The sequence below is a fragment of the Rana temporaria genome, chromosome 7 (genome assembly GCF_905171775.1).
Source record: "Rana temporaria chromosome 7, aRanTem1.1, whole genome shotgun sequence".
Lineage (NCBI taxonomy): Eukaryota > Metazoa > Chordata > Amphibia > Anura > Ranidae > Rana > Rana temporaria.
In genome coordinates this window covers 141,179,913-141,201,271 of record NC_053495.1, presented here as the reverse complement: position 1 = coordinate 141,201,271, position 21,359 = coordinate 141,179,913, and the positions used below count along the sequence as shown (strand labels likewise).

Sequence of the window (21,359 nt, the reverse complement as noted above, 5' to 3'; positions counted from 1 at the left end):
TTTCCATGAATGGAAGAGGATTTTGAAGGGCTGGCTTAGTGATTGTAATGCGATTCTTGTGGATCACCGCCAGGCCTCCTCCTCTTTGCCCTATTCTGTTTTCCGTTATAATGCGATAGTTTTCTGGCACCAATTCTCCGAGAATGGTGTTGCAGTCGTCTGAGAGCCAGCTTTCTGTAATAAAGAGGCAGTCTAGATCGTTTTGTAGTAAGAAATCGTGGATTTCTAATCGGTGTTTTACTGCCGATCTTGTGTTGATCAAAGCACATGATATGTGCTCGAGCTGGGTTAAATAGTTAAAATTTTTGATGGTCGATCTTCGATCGAATCTCAAAAGTTGCTCTATTTTTAAGGCCTTTTTGGTGACGGCTGGTAATGCTGTTGCGAATTGTCTCAGACCCCGAATAGAGTCCGCAGAGTATCGCAGATTAGCCATTGTCGCCAGTCACATTGTCGTCAGTCTTTCCTAATTGCGGCGGCCGCGAATGAGGCCTGGTCTGGCGCGGATGCGGGAAGAGCCGCGAGACGCCGGACGTGATGGGTGGAAGACTGTCCAAGTGAGCCGTCACTCGTTGAGTCTTTTCTCCCCGATTGGTCCAGAGGAAGGCGAAAAACCCCAGGCGTGCTGTGCCAATCTGCAGCGATCGGGGGAAAAAATTCCTTCCTGACCCCTTAACGGCGATCGGTGCAACCCTGGATCAATTGGCTAGGGGGGTGTGGTGGACCCTGCCTGGCTGCACTATCCCTGGGGAGACTGGCTGGGAAGGTGTTAAACATCTAGGGCAGACAAAGGGTTGTGCCTAGTGAGTGTTTTTGTTTACTGTATGTGCTGCTTTTACTAAGAGAAGTGATGGATTTTTTTACTTGTTTTGCATGGAAAGAAAATCCATTACTTCCCCCGTCAGAACAGAGATCTGCCATGTTTACACAGAATGGAGCTCTGCCTATGTATCGGACCGATTGGAGGGTGCCTGCAGACATCCACTGTTCCACACCCGAAGAAAGGCATCTGTAGGGAATATATATATATATATATATATATATATATATATATATATATATATATATATATATATATATATATATATACATATACACACACACATATATATATACACATACATATATATATACACATACATATATATATACACACACATATATATATACACACACATATATATATACACACACATATATATATACACACACATATATATATATATACACATATATATATATACATACATACATACATACATACATACATACATACACACACACATACATACATACATACATACATACACACACACACACACACACACACAAGATTCTGCACACCCTTTAGAAGTATATCTGCTACGGTGGGGTCCAGAAGCGGTTAAAGTAGAACTTAAGGCAAAATAATTTTGTTATTTTGTATAGAATGGAGAAGGATCTCATTTTTTTTTTTTCTTAGTGAACTGGATCGGAACCAGAGGTGGGCTATTCCTAAGAATGCATGGAATATCCGATCCCTCCTTAAAAAAAAAAAAAAAAAAAAAAAAAAAAACACCGACTAGGAGAACTTATCAGGTCCCCCGTGTGAAAGGGGTGTAACAGCATGCTGCAGAGGATTTAAACAAGGACTGACCACAAACAGATTCTTCCACACGTATTACAAGATCACTGCACAATGGCTTTAGACAAATGGTTGTGGAGGGGCAGGCTGATAACATCACACTCTAATAGGTGGATTCAGGTAGGCGGGCGCATAGTTCTCCTCGCACATAGAGATGAAGGCCTTCCAAGTGCGATGGTAGATCTTCCGAGAAGATGACTTTCGCGCCCTCAGCATGGTTGAGATGAACGAATCTGACAGACCTCGGTCCCTTAATACCTGGCTTTCAATAGCCATGCCGGTGACTGTAAAGCAGGTTGAAGTATGGGACCTAGGCGCACAAGGTCGGCGTACCAAGGACGCCGGGGCCAATCCGGAGCGATGAGAATCACCGGAAACCCCTCGGTCTCCACTCTGCGAAGCAGACGAGGAAGCAACTTCAGTGGGAGGGGGGGGAAGGCATAAATGAGCTGATATTGACCCCATGGGGCCACCAACGCGTCTGCCCAGGGATCTCTGGACCTGGCCACGAACCTCGACACCTTGCGATTGAGTCAAGCCAGGAGATCCACGTCCGGCGTGCCCCACCTCCGGCAAAGGAGTTGAAACACCTCCAGATGCAACGACCATTATTCTTGATCATTGATCGGCAGGCGGGATTTATCCGAGTCCGGCGACCCTTGGCCAACTGGACCCCCAGACTCCCCCCCCCCCCCCCCAAACCTGTGAGGCTAGCATCCGTCGTAATCACAGTCCCCTACGCCCGTCCGCGGATTCCACCCTGGCAACAGAGGACTCCAGGACTGCCGACAGTGTATCCATGGGAACCGTAGGTGCAGGGGCACCGTTTGCTTCCTCTGGCATGTTTGGGGAAGAAAGGCCAGGTACTGACTCCATAACAACCCACTAACAGCCCTCAGGGACTAAGTGAAAAAACGCAATAAGTCCACCCTCCTTGCTGCACCGACCGGGGGGGGGGGGGGGGGGGGGGGGGGGAGTTACCCAGGGGACTCACCACCCAGAGAGAGACCGCTTAGCGCGGCTGCCCTCCGTCTGTACACAGTGTGTGTCTGAAAAAAACAAACAAACTGGGAGGTAATTGTGCTGTGTGCCGTACAGGTCAGTGCTGGAGGCCAAAACACACTCAAAAATGGCCACGGACCACAAGGAAATGGCTGCCCGCAATGCAGACCTGTGTCACCACGTGTCCACGGCAAAATGGGCACCAATGGAAATTTCAATAGAAACAGTAGGCACACTAAAAATGGCGTCGACGCTGCAAAAAATGGCGCCTGAGCACCGCGATATGGACAGGAGGGCCGTGGCAGACTACCCAGGAGCCAGACCACCCCCCACAGGTACACCCCGGTTGCAGCGGCCCCAAGGACAGAAGGGAAAGGGGTCACAGAGAGCAGGGAAAGGGAGGACAGGAGAACCCCTTAATCCCAGGAATGCCCAGCTGTTACATCCTGCCGAGGCAGGAGGAACCATACTTACCCGTCCTTGCAAGGACTTGCTGGCGTGTCCCTGACAGGCCTACAACCAAGTAGTATGGAGTAGCTGTCGGCCCGGTCCACTGTGAGTGAGACAGCAACAGCCCAGTCACATGTGGACCCCGGAGCATATGCTCACCGGCCACCCCTGGAGCCATGGGGTATGTCGTGGCCGACCCAGCACATAGCCAAGGTCTGCTAATGCTCGATGGCCGGAGCGGGGGGGGGGGGGGGGACTACAAAGATCTATAATATCCAGCCTGTCACCCAGCGGGCAGTTGATAGAAGAAACACAAAAATGAAATAAATAAAATAAAAATTCCTTCTGGACTCTGGGCCTAACGGGAGCCAGGTCCGTCTCCTCTGCTAGGCAGAAATAAACTGAGCTGCATGCTGCAGGGTGAGGTGTTCTAACCGGAGGGACCGCCCCCTGGGCGGGGCTGTTCAACGCTGTTAAAGTTACAGGTTTTAAAATAACTAACATGTTATGTATGTCCTCTCCTATGAACAGGAACATAACCCAAATTTCAAGATTAAAGGAGCTGTGTCCGTCCATGGACGAAAAGAGAAATATTTTTTTTAAGTTGGGCCAGAGTTCAGATTTATTGCACCAATTTTTTTTCATTTACTGAAAAAACAGAAACATTTAAGAATTTGTGCACGTTATTGGCATTATTTACATAACTGGCTTGGACCAAGGTAAACTATGCATATACCACCTCCGTTGGACCCCTCTGGAAGCTAGAAATCACTGTAGTAGACACTGCTACTCCATTGATCTCCACTAACTTTTAGGGCTAATGAGAAGCATCTACCCTGCTGCTTTCTGAACACAGAAGGTTGACTGCTTAGCAAGGATGCCATTCAGAGAATGATTTGCATTTTGTCAATGATTGCAAGGTAAATCGGTAGAGAGCTTGATGTCACCACCCCACCTCGTCCAATCTATAAAGGCCTTGTGTTCATTAGGAAAATGCAAAGTGTTTTCTAAACAGTGCCCATGCCGAGTGGCCAACTGCCTTGTGTTTAGAAAGCAGCATGGCAGCATTTCGGCACTGGACTCCAAAACTAGTGGAAATCACTGGAGTACTAGTGTCTACTAAACTGGGAAAATTGTAAAGAGTTAGCCAGTTGCCTGCAAAAAGAACGTTTGTGTTGAATCGTATATTTGGTGCCATGTATATTGTTGTTGGCCCGGATTAGCATTGCAAGAAGTTCCAGGCAGAGAATAAAGAAAGAGGGCCAGGGAAAGCCTTCTCTGGTAGCCCTAAGGATTTGGGATAGCAGCGAATAGTAGTCTAGAGAAAAAAAAAGGAAGCGGTAGAGACATATAGGGATGTGATGGAGGATAAAAAGTTGTTTTGAAATATTTTATACAACGTAAAATTGCAAACAATCCTAAAGGGAGTCAAACACTTTCTGTAGGTTCAATTTTAATACACAGTTGGGGATCAGTCTAGAATGCACAAAGTAGATTCAAATATTATCGTTGACTTGGTTTTATGGGATGAGCCAGACTTGCTCGCCCAGGTAATTGTTGATTTTGTTTGACAAAATGTAAGCCAATAAATGAGTTAAAGTGAAACTTTAGGTAATTAAAAATATATATATATATAATGTTAATAATAATAATAATAATAATAATAATAATAATAATATGGGTGAACAGGCAGTATTTTTATTGCAGAAGAGACATGCTTTTTCTCTTCTGTATTAAACTTACCTACCCCTCCTTCCTGCTCCTGTACAGTGAGGATAGTGGCCTTAGGCCCCAAAAAAGGCCACATTACGAGTAAAAGGTAAGGTCAGACAAGGGAATACTCCTAATAGGTTCAAATGCACCTTCTGCAGAGCAGAGAGAGCCAGACTAAAGCATGGTAACACCAGTACTAGTTTTTACTTTTTGTTCAACCCAGCAGGGCTGAAAAAAAAAAACCCTGACAACTCAGGGGGACCCACTGTACTAAACCAACTGATGTTAGTACAGTGATCTCCCCTGCTGTGCTATTGTGTTCTGACAGGGGGCGAACACCACCACCCCCCACCAGAACACTCCGGGCAGCGCCCTCAGCCATTGGCTGAAAGTGCTGATCTGATGTCGATCGGCAGACCTTTTTTTCATGCCCCTTAGAAGCTGACCAAACGGACCGGCTGCAGTACACACGGGCCAAATTTTTCTATTGAACCGGTCGACACAGCATGACATCTGGCCTGTGTGTACTAGGTTTAAGTTCCTAGGAGGAACGAGAGCTCCCAGCAGGAGAAATGTACTTTGAATCAAAGGTCTTAACTTGGGAGTAAGAGGCCAGCATCTCAAACAGAGTGGCCAAGGCCGAGAATGCTCTATCGTGTCTACAACAGGGAGACTGGAGATGCCATCGGTCCACAGTCTCACCCAAAGCTTGGGAGGAGGAAAAATGTGCAGCATCAATAACCAATGAAAACAAGATAACATACGGTGTGCTCACACAGTGCCACTTAGAAGGGCGCGCACAGACGTAGCCACAGACTAGAGGACACAAGTGGCACCAATTAAAATTAACCCTCTTATTCCCTGCTCACTGTCGCCATCACCAGAAAGGGTTCAGCTCAACACACTCCAAAAGAGTAGAGAATGAGGGGAACCCTAGGCTAAATGTTTAAAAGGCTTCTGTCCTGTATTTACTATTGTTCTAGAGAAGGGGTCTCAAACTGGTGGCACTCCAGCTGTTGCAGGACTACAATTCCCATGAGGCATTGCAAGGCTAACAGTTACAAGCATGACTCCCATAGGCAGAGGCATGATGGGATTTGTAGTTCTTCAACAGCTGGAGGGCCATCGGTTTGAGACCCCTGTTCTAGAGCAAGGGTATTTAAACTATGATTCTCCAGTTGTTCAGGAACTACAATTCCCATCATGCCTAGTCTGGTCTGTGAATGTCAGCGTTTTACAATGGAACGTGTAGTTCTGCAACAGCTGGAGGGACGTAGTTTGGATATCCCCAACTAGAGGAAGGAACAAGAACAAATAACACCCCATCCTAGCTTTAACCTTGAAGTTAGGCATCAAACCCCCCCCCATCACAGACCTTCCTCGATAGTAGACTAGACTACTGTCCTCATAACAGCACAGCACTCCCCCCTCCCCACAGAGCCCTATCTTATTCACACAAGACAAGAAGCACGGCAGTACTTTTCATGTTAAAAGGTGAGCGATTGGTTGCTGGGACTGCCCCGCAACCAATTACCCGCTTCATAACTTAAAAAGTTCCGCCCTTTGTCCAGAGCAGGCATGCTTCTCACCTTGTGTGAATAAGACAGGCGGGGGCAGTGCAGTGATCTTGTGTACCATAAATAAATCATAAGAATACAGAAAATTGAATAGTAAATTGCTCAGACGAAGTCAGGAAGTGACGAAACGCGTCAGAGCGTGACTACCCATCGGACAACCGGGAAGTGATGTATACGCTCCAGACTGGGAACCAGGAAGTTGCTGGAGGAATTGGATACCAGATGTCCTCAGCGTCACGGTCTGAGCGTTTTACTATTCAACTTTATGCATTCTTATGATTTATTTATGGTACGCATATTTTAAAGGGGGTATCAAGGGTTTGTGGCAATAAACTTTTAAAACTGTACTACTCTATGTGGCTATTTATTCTCTCATATGCACTGCGGATCTTGTAGCGTTGGTGGAAATTGCAGAGATATCAGTCAGTGTCAGTGATTTGATGAGCAGTTTATTTACATCTTTGTGGTGAGTGCATCCCCAAAAGGGGATTTTTGGATCCCCCCACATGGTGATTAATCCGCTGGTGAAAGAAGCACTACTGTAAAGACTTTATGATCCATTACAAACCATCCCTGTCTACTGCACCTATTTCCTCTGGTTTACATGTTATACATCTTTCAAACGATGGTTTGATTACAGCGCTGCTACAGTGATTTAGGGACTCTGGTTGATTCATACGTCTTTTTTTTTTGGCTGTTTTTTATATATATATTCATGATGTTTTAAGCAGCTGCTTCATTCTTCTATTTATTCACTCATTATTTATATATATTTTACATCTCAGTGATCCCATCCTAAGCGCAGAGTGGTGTTTTTAGTAGGGGCGAGTACAAAAAACACTCTTTGGTGTATGTATATATATATTTTTATTATATGCACATACACACATACAGATTTCAAACTTCTTTTACATGGTCAATATGGTGTATTGTTTGTAGAATTTTGAAGAAAATGTATTAAATCTTTTTGGAATAGGGCTGTAACATAACAAAATGTGGAAACAGTCAAGCAATGTGAATATTTTCGATGCATTGCAAGTTCACTTTTATAAAAATTAAAGCATTTTTTTTTTTGCTGGAGCCTGAAAAGCATTGGATCAGCAAATCGCTGCTGCCACACAGGTCTCCGGCACACTGTCAGTGTACCAGCTTACCCGTACGGGCAAGCATATACACAGACAGGAAAGGGGGGGGGTTACTCTACAGCACTGGGAACATGTTCCCAAAGGTGAACTTATCCTTTAAAAAGAGATGGTAGGTACTGAGCTACTTCAGCTCTACATCAGCTTCCTGGACAAACAGCTGTAGCACCAATCCAAAAAACATGCCCATTCTTGTATATGTGGTACTGTGCAAAAGTTATCGGCAGGTGTGAAAAAATGCTGTAAATTAAGAATGCTTTCAGAAATAGAAGCGTTAGTTAATTTTTATCAATTAACCAGATAGAAAGTGAACAGAAGGGAAAATCAAATCAATATTTGGTGCAACTACCTTTTGGCTTCAAACCAACACCGATTCTAGGAACACAAAGTGCTTATGCATAGTTTTTGATGTAATTCGGGAAGATAGATTGTTCCAAACAACTTGGTGTACCTCTGTGGATGTAAGCTACCTTAAACCCAAATTGCATGCCTCCTTGATGGTATTGCATGATGGATAAGTATCTGCCCATATTTCTCAACACTGAGGATACCAATGATCCTGACCAAATCTCCAAATCCATTCGTAGAAATGCAGCCCCAAACTTGCAAGGAACCTCCTCCATGCTTTACTGTTACCTGCACATACTTGTACCTCTCTCTGGACATTCAGCAAACTGCTTCCTGCTATAGCCAAATATTTCTAATTTTCACTCAGTCCAAAGTACCTGCTGCAAATTTTTCAACACCCCAATTCCTAGGGGTTTGTGCATACAGTATAATCATGAAACAGTACTCCCTCTCTTTAAACCCAAAGTATCATGGATGACCTTTAGAAGTTCATCCATCTCCTCCATAATAAGCAAGATTTTTTGTGCCTTGACATCAGACCTACAGCTCTCTTCTTCAGACTTGAGAATTCTAAACTTCCTGTAAGCAACTCTACCGTGGCCCTGTTCCTCACTGCTGATGTACGTAAAGAAGCGCCCTGAAAGGGTGAATAGGAGGCTGAGAGGCCTTCAATAGTGACCTGAAGAATTAAAACATAATTTGACATTTCCTTCCTCATACTATCCATAAAGCCTATACATTTAATTTTTTTATTTAAAGTGTTATTAACCACTTAAGACCCGGACCAAAATGCAGGTAAAGGACCCGGACAGTTTTTGCGATTCGGCACTGCGTCGCTTTAACTGACGTCGCGGTCGTGCGACGTTGCTCCCAAACAAAATTGGCGTCCTTTTTTTCCCACAAATAAGAGCTTTCTTTTGGTAGTATTTGATCACCTCTGCGGTTTTTATTTTTTGCGCTATAAAACAAAAATAGAGTGAAATTGTGAAAAAAAAATCAATATTTTTTACTGTAATAAATATCCCCCAAAAAGATATATATAAAAAAAAAAATAGTTTTCCCTCAGTTTAGGCCGATACGTATTCTTCTACCTATTTTTGATAAAAAAACAAAAATCGCAGTAAGCGTTTATCGATTGGTTTGCGCAAAATTTATAGTGTTTACAAAATAGGGGATAGTTTTATTGCATTTTTATTAATAATTTTTTTTTTACTAATGGCGGCGATCAGCGATTTTTTTCGTGACCGCGACGTTATGGCGGACACATCGGACAATTGTCATTTTCACAACAAAAAATGCTATAAAAATGCATTGTTTACTGTGAAAATTACAATTGCAGTTTAGGAGTTAACCACTAGGGGGCGCTGAATGGGTTAAGTGTGACCTCATATGCGTTTCTAACTGTAGGGGGGCGGGACTGGATGTGTGACATCATTGATCGTGTTTCCCTATATCAGGGAACACACGATCAAAGACAGCGCTACAGTGAAGAACGGGGAAGCTGTGTTTACACACAGCTCTCCTTGTTCTTCAGCTCCGATCAGGTCCGCGGGTCCCATGGCCGCGGTCACGGAGCTTTGGACCGGGTCCCAAGCGCGCGCCCGCGACTGGGCACTTAAAAAGGGAGGAACAGGTACGTGCTTGTGCCCAGCCATGCCATTCTGCCGACGTATATATGTGCAGGAGGCGGTCCTTAAGTGGTTAAACTCAGGCCCCTTCATTCACTATATATGGCCTCCCACAGTACATGGAAATGCAATTATTTTAGTAAATATAAACTGCTAAATACCTTTTCTCATCAGCAGTAAATAGTCTTGTGACTTCTATCAGTGCCTGGTTAAAGCTTGTAGGAGGAGCTTTCATTCTCCTCGGACTGTCGTTTGAGGATGCAGGACTCCTGACCCTCTGTCTGAAGAAAAAAAAAAACCCCTTCAGCAATACACACTAAATTGAGCATGTGCAGAATGACTCCAGTAACGGTCTTATCCGGACTGGTTTTGGAGTCAGTGGAAAAAGAGGAGGATCTGTACATACATGATCAAACAGCCTTTTTTCACAATGCAGAGGATTACCACTTTAGGTTCCACATTGAGTTTAATAAGCATATTGTGTATTTAGTAACACTGAGAGACGAGAAGATTCTAATTCTTTCCTTTATCAAAATAGCACGATAAAGGCCTTACAGGACAAAAAAAAAACACCAGTATGATGATCCTGCCAAGCCAGAGCAAACAAAAACTGAGGTGGCTAGGTGTCTGCATGTTTTTTATTTAATGTGAAGGATGCGTTTACTGGTTTTAAGTGGACAGAGCCTCCCTCATTCTCACAAACTGTTCTGGAAGAGAACTTGTGAAAGCTTTGTATTTTTGTGGAAAGCCATGCATGTTACCTTAAAGAGGAGTTCCACCCAAATTTGGAACTTCCTCTTAACCCACTCCTCTCCCCCTTACATGCCACATTTGGCATGTAATTTTTTTGGGGGGGGAGTGGGGGCTTCAGCACGAGTGGGACTTCTTGTCCCACTTCCTCCTTCCTGTAGGCGACTAAGCTTAATCGCCTTCAGGAAGTGGCTGCTGTAGGCGATCGCCTAGGACACGTCACAGGTCCTAGGCGATCTCCTGGCCAATTACACGGCGCGGCGTCGGGCCGCGCCGCTCGCGCATGCGCAGTGCCGCTCGCGCATGCGCAGTGGGTGCCCGGCCGTGAAGCCGAAAGCTGTCACGGCCGGGTGCCCACACTGAAAATGAAGACGCCGGCCGGGGAGGGGGAGAGAGGAGCGGAGCCCTGGCCGGCGCGTCGCTGGAGCAGGTAAGTGCCTGTTTATTAAAAGCCAGCAGCTACACTTTTTGTTGCTGCTGACTTTTAATAAACATACAAATGGCTGGAACTCCCCTTTAACCATTGACAAAACAGTTCCTGAGCCTGTGCACAACCAGACCGCTAGATGCTTTGTTCACGCCTCTCCAAGTTTATGGTTATGCATTTTTGTGTGTGTGTGTGTTCTTAATACGAGTTTTCATTAACTCTGCGATACTCTGTTGAATTCTGTCAGCCATGAAATGTTGAATAAAGTTGATTTTGAGCCGCAGTTTCCATGTACCAAAAGACATGATGCATTTTCATTTGCTGCTGTTGCAATCAATAGGTCATATAACCAACAATGCACTATAAAACAGACCTGCACTTTTTTGGTCAACACAGAGCATAAATGTAAACTAGCACCAATGAGAACAATAGCCATTTATGCACATTAAAGCGGAGCTCCATGGAAAATGGGAAGTTCAGCTTGTTTGCATCCTCCCCCCTTTCCACTGCCACATTTGGCCTTTTTTTTGGGGGGGGGAGCAGGTACCTGGTTTTGATAGGTTGAGAAAGAAGAAAGTTGGGACTTTTTTGGTGCAAAGTAAATTTTAAAAATATCCAATATATAAAAATTATTTTATTTTCCATTTTGAGCAAAAATCTCACAATTTGATCAAAACAGCAATATGAGATGGACTTCCCAACATGTTTCGCCCATGTTGGGCTTCTTCAGGGGATGCTGTCCAACCTGGTTTTGATAAGTACCCGCTCCCACTTCTGGCTCAGATCGCCACAGTGAATGGAGCCAGAAGTTTGGCCCCCTCTCCTTCCCCACAGACTTCTGGGATACATCACAGGTCCCAGAAGAGTACGAGACCATTCAAAATGTGCAGCACGACTCACACAGTCACAGTAGAAACAGGTGGCGCCTGCACCCAAAGTCAATTGAATCCGCTCGGGTGAGGACATCACAGGATCTCTGGACAGTTAAGTGTCCTTATAAAAATCAGCAGCTACAGTGTTTGCTTAGAGCTCCTCTATAAATAACAAAAGGCCTTATACTGCTTTAAATTAAAAAAACTCAGAAATCTGTACACTATACTAGAAGAACAGGCAGGAAAATGACAGGGTTTAAATCTTTCTGTTCTCTGTAGCAGATAAATAGCATAAAGTTTGTAAAACCGCCCCAAGCACTGTCCATACAAAGGCTAGTGAGTGGTTGGAGATCACGTCTCTGTGTAGAGTAGAGAGTGGACATGTTGGTACGCAGTTCATCAGCATGTCTTTATACTTTTCCTCTGGATAATACCAACAAGGGTCACAGCAACACAGCTCCACAAAATCCACGAGTAAAGCCAGCTTTCATCAACCAACACAGAGTGTGGTGGCAGACTTTCATTAAAGAAAAAAATGTATTAACACAGGAATAGTGCCACCATTGGAAAATGTGACAAATGAGTTATTACATTACTTTTTAATAGCTCAGGATTTAGTCACACTTAAACTGTACTACCTACCTAAACTAGTGTTTCACCCCCCAACAAAAATAGCTTAAAACTATCCAGCACAGATAACTACCTCAATAAGTAAAGCCATACCTTCTAGCATTTAGCAAGATTTTACTGAAAGAAGACATAACAGTATTGGCCAGCCATAACTGATAGCTGCATGTCAGGGGTGCTCCAACTGTGGCCCTTGGAGCCCTCTGATGTGGCCCTGGACCTCAAACCAGGGAAGCACATTCCTGGGGTAAGCAACCCAGTGAGCGCAAGCTGGGCTTGCCGACTGGCCATGAGAAGTATGGAGCATGGGTCAACAGTGGGGGAAGCAGGTAGCTGCAGAGAGAGCAGGGGCTGCATAAGGCAATGCTTAATCTATAGCACAGGCTCCTGTCTTGGGCAGAGTGATACCAAGTGCACTTCACCTGGGACCTTCCTAGAACCCTGGAGAGTGAAGTCAACAGAAGCTGGAAAAGGGAAAAAAAAAAAAGGAAGAGGTTGGTTTTATTAAACACACACTGCACTTTTGCAATGGGCATATTAGCACCTTTAAAAGAGAGTCAACTATTAGGCTGCTCCACACTGCTCTGCAGCGCACTTGTCTTCCCTGCACTAAGCCAAAGTCTTCTAATAAATCATGCAGGTTTGGTGAGCTTTTAGAAAGTGCACTGCACCCACAAGATAGAAGTCCATGGCAAAGCACAGGTAACACGCCGTAGGTGCACTTCCCTGCAGTGCATGTAAACTGCAGCCGTGAACGGATGTGAAAGCATTTTTATATGGGGGCTTAGTACAGCAAGGGCTTTTTTACATTTGTGCTTTGGGGGGGGGGGGGGGCGATAAAACCCCATGAGTGTTTTTACCACATACTCCCAACCACTGGTGTAGCAACAGGAATCGCAATGGCAACCTCACCCCATGCTCCAGGGGGCCTGTGAAGCCTCCCTGTCACAGTCCGTTTTACATTTGGACAAGAGGGGCGCCATATACAGGGACTGATCGTCTCCATTTTCCACTGCAACTGCAAAAAGTCAGTTTCTCTTTCTCTCCCTCCAGCCGGCATTCAGCAGCTGCAGGAGGAAAATGTTCATTATGCTATTCAAAATAAAGTCAGAAATGTTTTTCTTCATTGAGGCCCGTGACCGGTTACCAAATCACTTAAGTGACCCTCACTTTTCAAAAGGTTGAGCACCCCTGCTATAGGTAAATTGTGCTGGACATCTCAGGGCCTCATGATCCCTCCAACAAACTGCACACCAGATTAATGGCAGAGCCTCACAGAAAACTATATCACATTACATACCTGAAGGAAAAAAAAAAGTGTAGCAGATGGTGACACTATGCATACTATTTGGCAAGCTTCGAGCAGCTTTCTTAAATCCTTTAAAGCACCCTTTCAGCTCCAGTTTTAGAATGGCAAGCATAGATCATAAGAAGACTGCTGTCACTTTGGAAAAGCTGCTAGCATGCTTTCAAAAGACTTACTGTAAGTTGTGCTGAACCCTGCTAGCAGGATGTTTAAAGTGACAGTCTGCGCACGCACACACTAAAGCGGAGTTCCACCCAAAAGTGGAACTTCCACTTATCGGATTCCTCCCCCCCTCCGGTGCCACAATTGACACCTTTTCGGGGGGAGGGGAAACAGGATACCTGTCTTTGACAGGAGTCTGGGCCGTGGCCAGGGACATCAGCGCGGGGCTCTCTTCTCCTCCCTCGGCCCAGTAGGGTTCAGGGCATGAAGCCGAAAGGCTACACTGCCGGGTACCCTTACTTGAAATGGAAATATCAGCTGCGGGTGCCGACATCGCTGGACTCTAGAACAGGCAAGTGTGCAGTATGTGCAGCTGCTGGTTTTTATTTTATTTTTTTGGGGTGGAACACCGCTTTAACATCAATGTTTATAAACTTGGAGCTGAATAGTACGTCAAAAGTTTTAGCAAAGCTTGCCAAGAGCTCTACATATACTGTGCAAAAGCTTGCGATTCACACTGCTCTTATACAAGCTGAAGCCCACAATGCCTAATCAACCAAAAATAGATTTAAAATATCACCCAAATGTCAATTTATGGTCCATCCTTACCAGTTGCTATATTAGAACATAGTGGCTGGTGTGCTGTGTGGTCTGGAGGATCACTACAGTCCCGATGCACTGATCTGTACACATCACCTTTTTTTTTCCAATAAAAAAACTTTATTGAAACGACACCGATATTTCATAAAGTTAAATTGCCCACTTCACTATGAGAGGTGGTGGATTGCCTAGTGCTGCTGTCATACTGTAATGCAGTGGAACTGCGCTGTAATAGCTCGTCAACGCAATCCCGCGGCAACTGGTGTTAATCTACCTTTAATGCAAAAGTATCAGTCACTGGCAATCTTTTTGTACAGCTATACATTGCACAACATTTCCTGCATTGGTGAAACTAGTTAGTGCTTGGCAAGTCTACCATCTGTCACCAGCATCATCCTTAGAGTTTTTTGTTTGGTATGGTCATGCACAGTATGAGGTTTCTTGCACAGCAACATCACTTAAGACTGGTGTGAAATGCTATCAGTTCGACAGGTTTGCACACTCCTATAAAGTCCAAAAATAAGATGCATTCCTCACAGCACTTAAATGCTGCACTCAACTACATAAGTAAATGCACTTATCCTGCATAACACCTGAGCAGAGCGTTGTCCTGGTGATACGGAGGCCATTTTTAGGCTTTTTTGCAAATGTATCAAGTTCGTTTAATGGGCTGGGCAAGGGGAGGAGAGGAATTCTTCAGGTAAAAATGTGTGCGGAAATGCATGCATCATTCATTTACAGGCGCTCCCATTGAAGTCTAGGACATCATAAATGTCTAAATACAAAGAAAAGGAAAAACAAAAAAGGAGCATGTAATTTTTTTGGAACATAAGGCCTGAGAATACAAGCGTAAACAGGCACAGGTAAAATAATGGGATTCTACAGAGTTCAGGTGTAGTGAAACAAGCAGAAAAACTCAAGTGTAAATGGAGCTTGAAGTAGAAGTTCAGCCTAATGCAGGCCATACATGGGTCGAATTCCGAACAATTTTTTTTTTTTTTTAGAAAATCAAGAATTTTGTGTTTTTTTTTAATTGTATCAAGCCTTCAATTTAACCTCATGTCCATGGCCCGGGAATCTTCTTTTCTTTGATTCTTCCATCATTAATTAGAAAACGGTTAATTTTTCAAAACGTTTCCAACATGCCCGATCACTCAAATTCGATGGCCACCCGAAAATCAGCCATTTCTGCGGCCCACTAATGATGCGAAATGCAAACTAAAATTCTCAGATAAGATTTTCAAAAAGACAATTCATTCGGGATTCGACCCGTGTATGGCTGGCCTAAAACTAAAATCTTTAAATCTACTTGCAGCCTCAATCCAAGACTAACCTATCTGACCCTGTAAAGCAAAATCGCTATATATATACACCTTTTCTGAAGCCGCTCTGATCTGGTCCCATGCTCAGCAGTGGCTTCTCTGTGTAGTCGTGTGCAGGAGAGGCAGCTGACAAAGTAAGCCCCATAATAAGTCTATGAGTGACGTCACTTCCCTGGTATTTCCCAGCTGTCTCCTGCACACAGCTTCCGCTACTGGAGCCCGGACCAGATTGGCTTCAGAAAGGGTATGTATAGCGATTTTTGCTTTAATAGGCAAGGTAGGTTAGCCTTAGATTGTGGCTGCCAGTAGATTTAGAGATTTTAGTTTTGGGCTGAACTTGTACTTTAAAGCAGTGGTCCTAAACCCTGTCTTTAGGGCCCAACAACAGGCCAGGTTTGCATGATAACTAAAATACATCACAGGTGATATAATTTGCTGCTCAGTGATTGCAGTATTCTAATCTGCATCTCCAAGGAAATACATAAAACCTGGCCCGAGGACAGGGTTGATGACCACTACTTTAAAGTGGTTGTAAACCCTCAGAAAAAAAAAAAGTTGCAAGACAAAGGCATAATGAGCTAGTATGCATAGCATACTAGCTCATTATGAATTACATCAAAGCATGCAGCAGTCCTTGTACCCCCCCTCCGGCGGCATCTCTCCCGGAGTGACTTCCGGATATCACATGCTTCCGGTGCTGTGATTGGCCGGAGCCTTAATGACCTCACTCCCGTGCATGTGCATAGGAGCCGCCGGTAACGGCACACATGCCGTTGCTTCAGTTTTCCCCAGTGTGAATTTGCCAATGACATCGGCACACGCAGGGGACATCTCCTAAACCGTGCAGGTTTAGGAGATATCCTGGGTAGCTACAGGTAAGCCTTATTATAGGCTTACTTGTAGCATAAAGTGGTCTGTAACGGTTTACAACCACTTTAAGCCCTGGTTCACACTGGGTACGATTTGAGATGCGATTTGACGTCAAATCGCATCTCAAATCGGCGGCAATTGTCGGCAATGGCACTGTCCTAATCAGTGCGACGCCGCATCTGCGATTTCAAAAAGTAGTTCCTGTACTACTTTTTGCGATTTCTGGCCGCGATTTACATTAAATTGCGGCCGAAATCGCGGCAAAATCGCTGCGAAATCGCGGTAAAATCGCGCATTTTACCGCGATTTTGAATTCGCAGCAGTAGGCTAAAGGATATGTAAAGATTCCTAAAAAAATAAAAACGCACACTAACATGTCATACTTACCTCCTCTGTGTAGTTGGTTTTGCATAGAGTGGCCCCGATCCTCCTCTACTTGGGGTCCCTCAGCTGTGCCCCTGGCTCCTCCTCCTTGAGTGCCCTGTTGAAGTCGCTCTCTCCCTCGGGGCACTCATGTCCTGTGCTGCGTCCAAAAACACAGACAGCAGGACTAGGGCCAACCTCGTCATTGAATTTGATTGACAGCAGTGGGAGCCAATGGCTGCGCTGTTATCAATCTATCCAATCAGGACCCGAGACACTGGCTGGAGCGCTCATCCCCATTGATGGAAGCCCAGGTTCAGCTAAATAAGAGGCGGGCTGCTGCATCACAGGAGGTTTTTCACCTTAATACATAAAGGTGAAAAACCTTGAGGGTTTACAAACCCTTTAATGATGGGTGCCCAAAGCGAATGCCAAGGATGGTGCCCATGCCAGAAAGACATGCAAAGATATAACGTCACCAGCCATGTCAAACTAATACATTTCACATGTTTATGGTGAAGCTATTGTTCATGTTGCTTTGAGAAAGGACCCCAAACATCAGTTTCTTACCCCTGACATTGGCATCACAAGTGAAATGCACTCATTTGGAGTACTGGTGACGTTTCATCTTTGTATCTAGGGCTGACACCCGCATCATTTTTCTTTAAACGTTGAATGGTTATGCATTATATGAACGTTATAAAAGGATTTATACAATGCCATTGGTTTGCAAAATAATGGGAGTAATGCAATCACAAAGTATGATGACAAGAGGGTCAGGAAGGCCAAGCTAGTGTGAGCATTCCAACTGCACTGGTGCGAGAACATTGCCTTTCCCAACTGCTCTGCCCACCTGTCACCGTCTCCTGTGTTTTTCCCCATAGGGCAGTTTTGCATGGTATGATTCTTTAGGACAGTAAACCCCACAGGGCATTAACTATTGTCAACAGGTCTGCCAACCCGCCACTGCCATTCCTGAGGGTCTCTTGTGCCCCTGATTGGGAGTGAGCAGACAAAACAGAGAAGTGACAGCCTTCCAGTTGCATGGGATTGTCTAGGCAAAGGTGGCCATGTATGGCAGATCTTCCTATTGGAAAGCCAATGTCCACTCCTAGGTGACCCAAAACTAGTAAGCTTCTCACACATTATACAAGGCAGCCAACACTATGGAAGTACACAGACAAGCACACCCCCTCCCCCCACCCTGTCTGCTGGGATGGCCACTGGAGGCCCAACTAGGCCGCACTGAGGAGCTGACAGAGAGCCCCCTGGCAGGGCCCCCGCCTGGCATCCAGCCCAGAAGACCACCAGCGATGGTCATCCCAATAGAGCGTCCCCATTCCCCTCTCACTCCCCATGCCCAGACCTTCCCCAAATACCTAGCAATGGCGGCCGCCTGGTTCCCCGTCCGCCTGGTATTTCTACCCTTCTCTCCCTGCGCGGCCCGGGATTGGCTGCGCCGCCTCACGTGACTAAACAAAACCGTCACAGCTAAACCTAAAATGAACCCTTTGTCCGCGGATAATTGCTGGCGCTGCCTTTTGTGGTGTGTGAGGCGGCGGGGTGTCCCGGGGATCTCCGACACACACCGGAGAGAGGGGTGCACCCCTTCCCCTCACACTACAAAACCACCATAGCCGCCCCCCCCCCCCCGGAGATGAAATGCGCCAGCCGCACCGAGCCTCACATCAGCGTCCATTAACCCCTTCTACACCCGCCCGCCACACACCAGGGGGCGCAAGAAATGAGGAACCGTGCACGGCGGAGTCCCCGGCCTCACTCACCTGCTCGCCCGCAGACAGGCCCGACCGCCGGCTGCACTTTTTTTTTTTTTTTTTTTTTTTTTCAGTTCAAACCTGAGGAGGACTAGACGTGGAGACAGACGCTCCGTCACGTGACCGGCTCTTCCTCCTCCCTCCCCCGTGCTACCCGTGGCGCCAGAGGTACGGGAGCGCGCCGGCTTGCTGTGGGCTACAGGCTTGTGTGCGCGCACGGGTTAACACCAATCAGGAGGCCAGAATGGGAGGGGGGCGTAGATGCTGTGAGGATGTCTAGAGCGGCTCCTCGGTGCCCTTTGCCTTCAAATAAGATAGTTAGACTCTGAGCCAAGGCCTCAATGCATTGCAGAAGGCAGGGACAGCCTGACTGGACTTGCCTGTCCCCTGGCAGCCTACTCTAGCCCAGTGCTTTATAACATTAGGACCTGGTAACATATAGCAATGGCAGAGAGCCATGGGTTTAGCGCATTATTTGACACGTTTTTGGAGCTCTCTACTCCAAAAACGTGTCCGTAAGCTCCGATACCTTTTTTTTTTTTTTTTGGAGCCAACTTTGGTGCATTTTTGGAAAGCGCCTAATAATATACACTGATTTATGTTATTTTTACCAAAGAAATGTAGCAGAACACCGCTTGGTTTACATTTTTGAAGCAAGCATATTTATTTGCAACAGAAACTTAACCACTTAAGGACCGCCTCCTGCAGATATACGTCGGCAGAATGGCATGGCTGGGCACAAGCACGTACCTGTACGTCCTCTTATAATGCCCAGCCGTGCCCGTGACCCGGTCGGAAGCTCCACGGGACCCGTGGACCCGATCGCCGGCGGAGTCTGGCGATCGGTCCCCGGAGCTGAAGAACAGGTAGAGATGTATGTAAACACTGCTTCCCCGTTCTTCACAGTGGCAGCTTCATTGATCGTGTGTTCCCCAATATAGGAAAACACGATCAATGACGTTACATGTCCAGCCCCGCCCCCCTACAGTTAGAAAAACATATGAGGTCACACATAACCCCTACAGCGCCCCCTAGTGGTTAACTCCCAAACTGCAATTGTAATTTTCACAGTAAACAATGCATTTTTATAGCATTTTTTGCAGTGAAAACGACAATGGTCCCAAAAATGTATCAAAATTGTCCGAAGTGTCCGCCATTATGTCGCAGTCACGAAAAAAATCACTGATCGCCGCCATTAGTAGTAAAAAAAAAAATAATTAAGAAAAATGCAATAAAACTATCTCCTATTTTGTAAACGCTATAAATTTTGCGCAAACCAATCGATAAATGCTTATTGCGATTTGTTTTACCAAAAATAGGTAGAAGAATACGTATCGGCCTAAACTGAGAAAAAAAAAACATATTTTTTTGTCTTTTTGGAGGATTTTTATTATAGCAAAAAGTAAAAAATAAAAAATATTGCATTTTTTTAAAAAATTGTCGCTCTATTTTTGTTTATAGCGCAAAAAATAAAAACCGCAGAGGTGTTCAAATACCACCAAAATAAATCTCTAATTGTGGGAAAAAAAAGATGCCAATTTTGTTTGGGAGCCACATCGCACAACCACGCAATTGTCAGTTAAAGCGACGCAGTGCCGAATTGCAAAAACTGACCAGGTCCTTTATCTGCATAAAGGTCCGGGTCTTAAGTGGTTAAAGGGGTTGTAAAGGTTCGTTTTTTATTTTCTAAATAGGTTCCTATAAGCTAGTGCATTGTTGGTTCACTTACCTTTTCCTTCAATTTCCCTTCTAAATGTTTTTTTTTCTTTGTCTGAATTTCTCACTTCCTGTTTCTCCTCAGTAAGGTGTTCAGAAAGCTGTTCTAAATGACTTTCCACCGCTCAGATTATGGTGAAAAGCTTACTGAGGAGAAACAGGAAGTGAGAAATTCAAACAAAGAAAATAAACATTTAGAAGGAAATGGAAGGAAAAGGTAAGTGAGCCAACAATGCACTAGCTTAAAGCGGTTGTAAACTCATATAATGTTACCCCAAATCAGCAATATGCAATTTCATCTTGCTGTTTAGCAGCTATGCGCCACATACATTATGCAAATAGAACGTTCTTTCTTGAAAAAAATTGACTTTTTATGATCCCCTTTGCTTGTACTCAGTCGCTGCCATTATGACTCCTGTCTTCCGCGTTTCAGTTGTATTTTATTTCCGCCCTCACAATCCTTCAGTGTCCATAATCCCGGATGTGCGCATTCGTTCCTGAAGCCAAGCCTCGTTTTCGTTTCAGACAGACAGGTTCTGTCCTCGGCTCTGCGCTCCAACCCCTGTGACATAGCGAGTCACATGGGGTTAGGATCAGCTTCTCAGCGAGGGAGTATCGCGGGATCCCGGGGCTGAGGTCAGCCAAAGGAAATTACGCAGCCCTGGCATGTACACAGTTTTACGGCAAGAAGAAGAGGAGGCCGGAAAAACGGCACTAACTGCGCATGTGCCGATTACGTCATTCATTCGAAAATGACAGATTACACAGAAAGGGATAAGGTAGGAAGCGTTTTACACAGAGCAACTCGTTCATAAGGTAGGGAAGCTTGATATGGTGGAAATAGCACAGGATGGGTTTACTACCGCTTTAAAGGAACCTATTTGGAAAATAAAAGACGAACCTTTACAACCCCTATAAAGCGGAGTTCCACCCAAAAGTGGAACTTCCGCTTAATCCACTCCTTGCCCCCTTACATGCCACATTTGGCATATCTCATTTTTTTTGGGGGGGGGGGAGTTGGGGCTTCAGTAGGAGTAGGACTTCCTGTCCTACTTCCTCCTTCCGCCCAGGGACCACTTAGGCGA

General features: G+C 45.2%; 1 protein-coding gene across 2 annotated transcripts in view; it reads right to left on the bottom strand.

The window, feature by feature from the left end:
• The window catches only part of ZNF644 (zinc finger protein 644), a 117,344-nt gene extending 98,595 nt beyond the window's left edge, over positions 1-18,749 (bottom strand). The window contains exon 1 of one of the 2 annotated variants that reach the window (XM_040360058.1): positions 18,568-18,749. The gene's annotated coding sequence lies outside the window, so the exon portion shown is untranslated. Of the gene's footprint in view, positions 1-18,162; positions 18,316-18,567 lie in introns of those variants that run through there. The other variant, XM_040360059.1, reaches the window with a different exon arrangement.
• Positions 18,750-21,359: the final 2,610 nt, after the last annotated feature.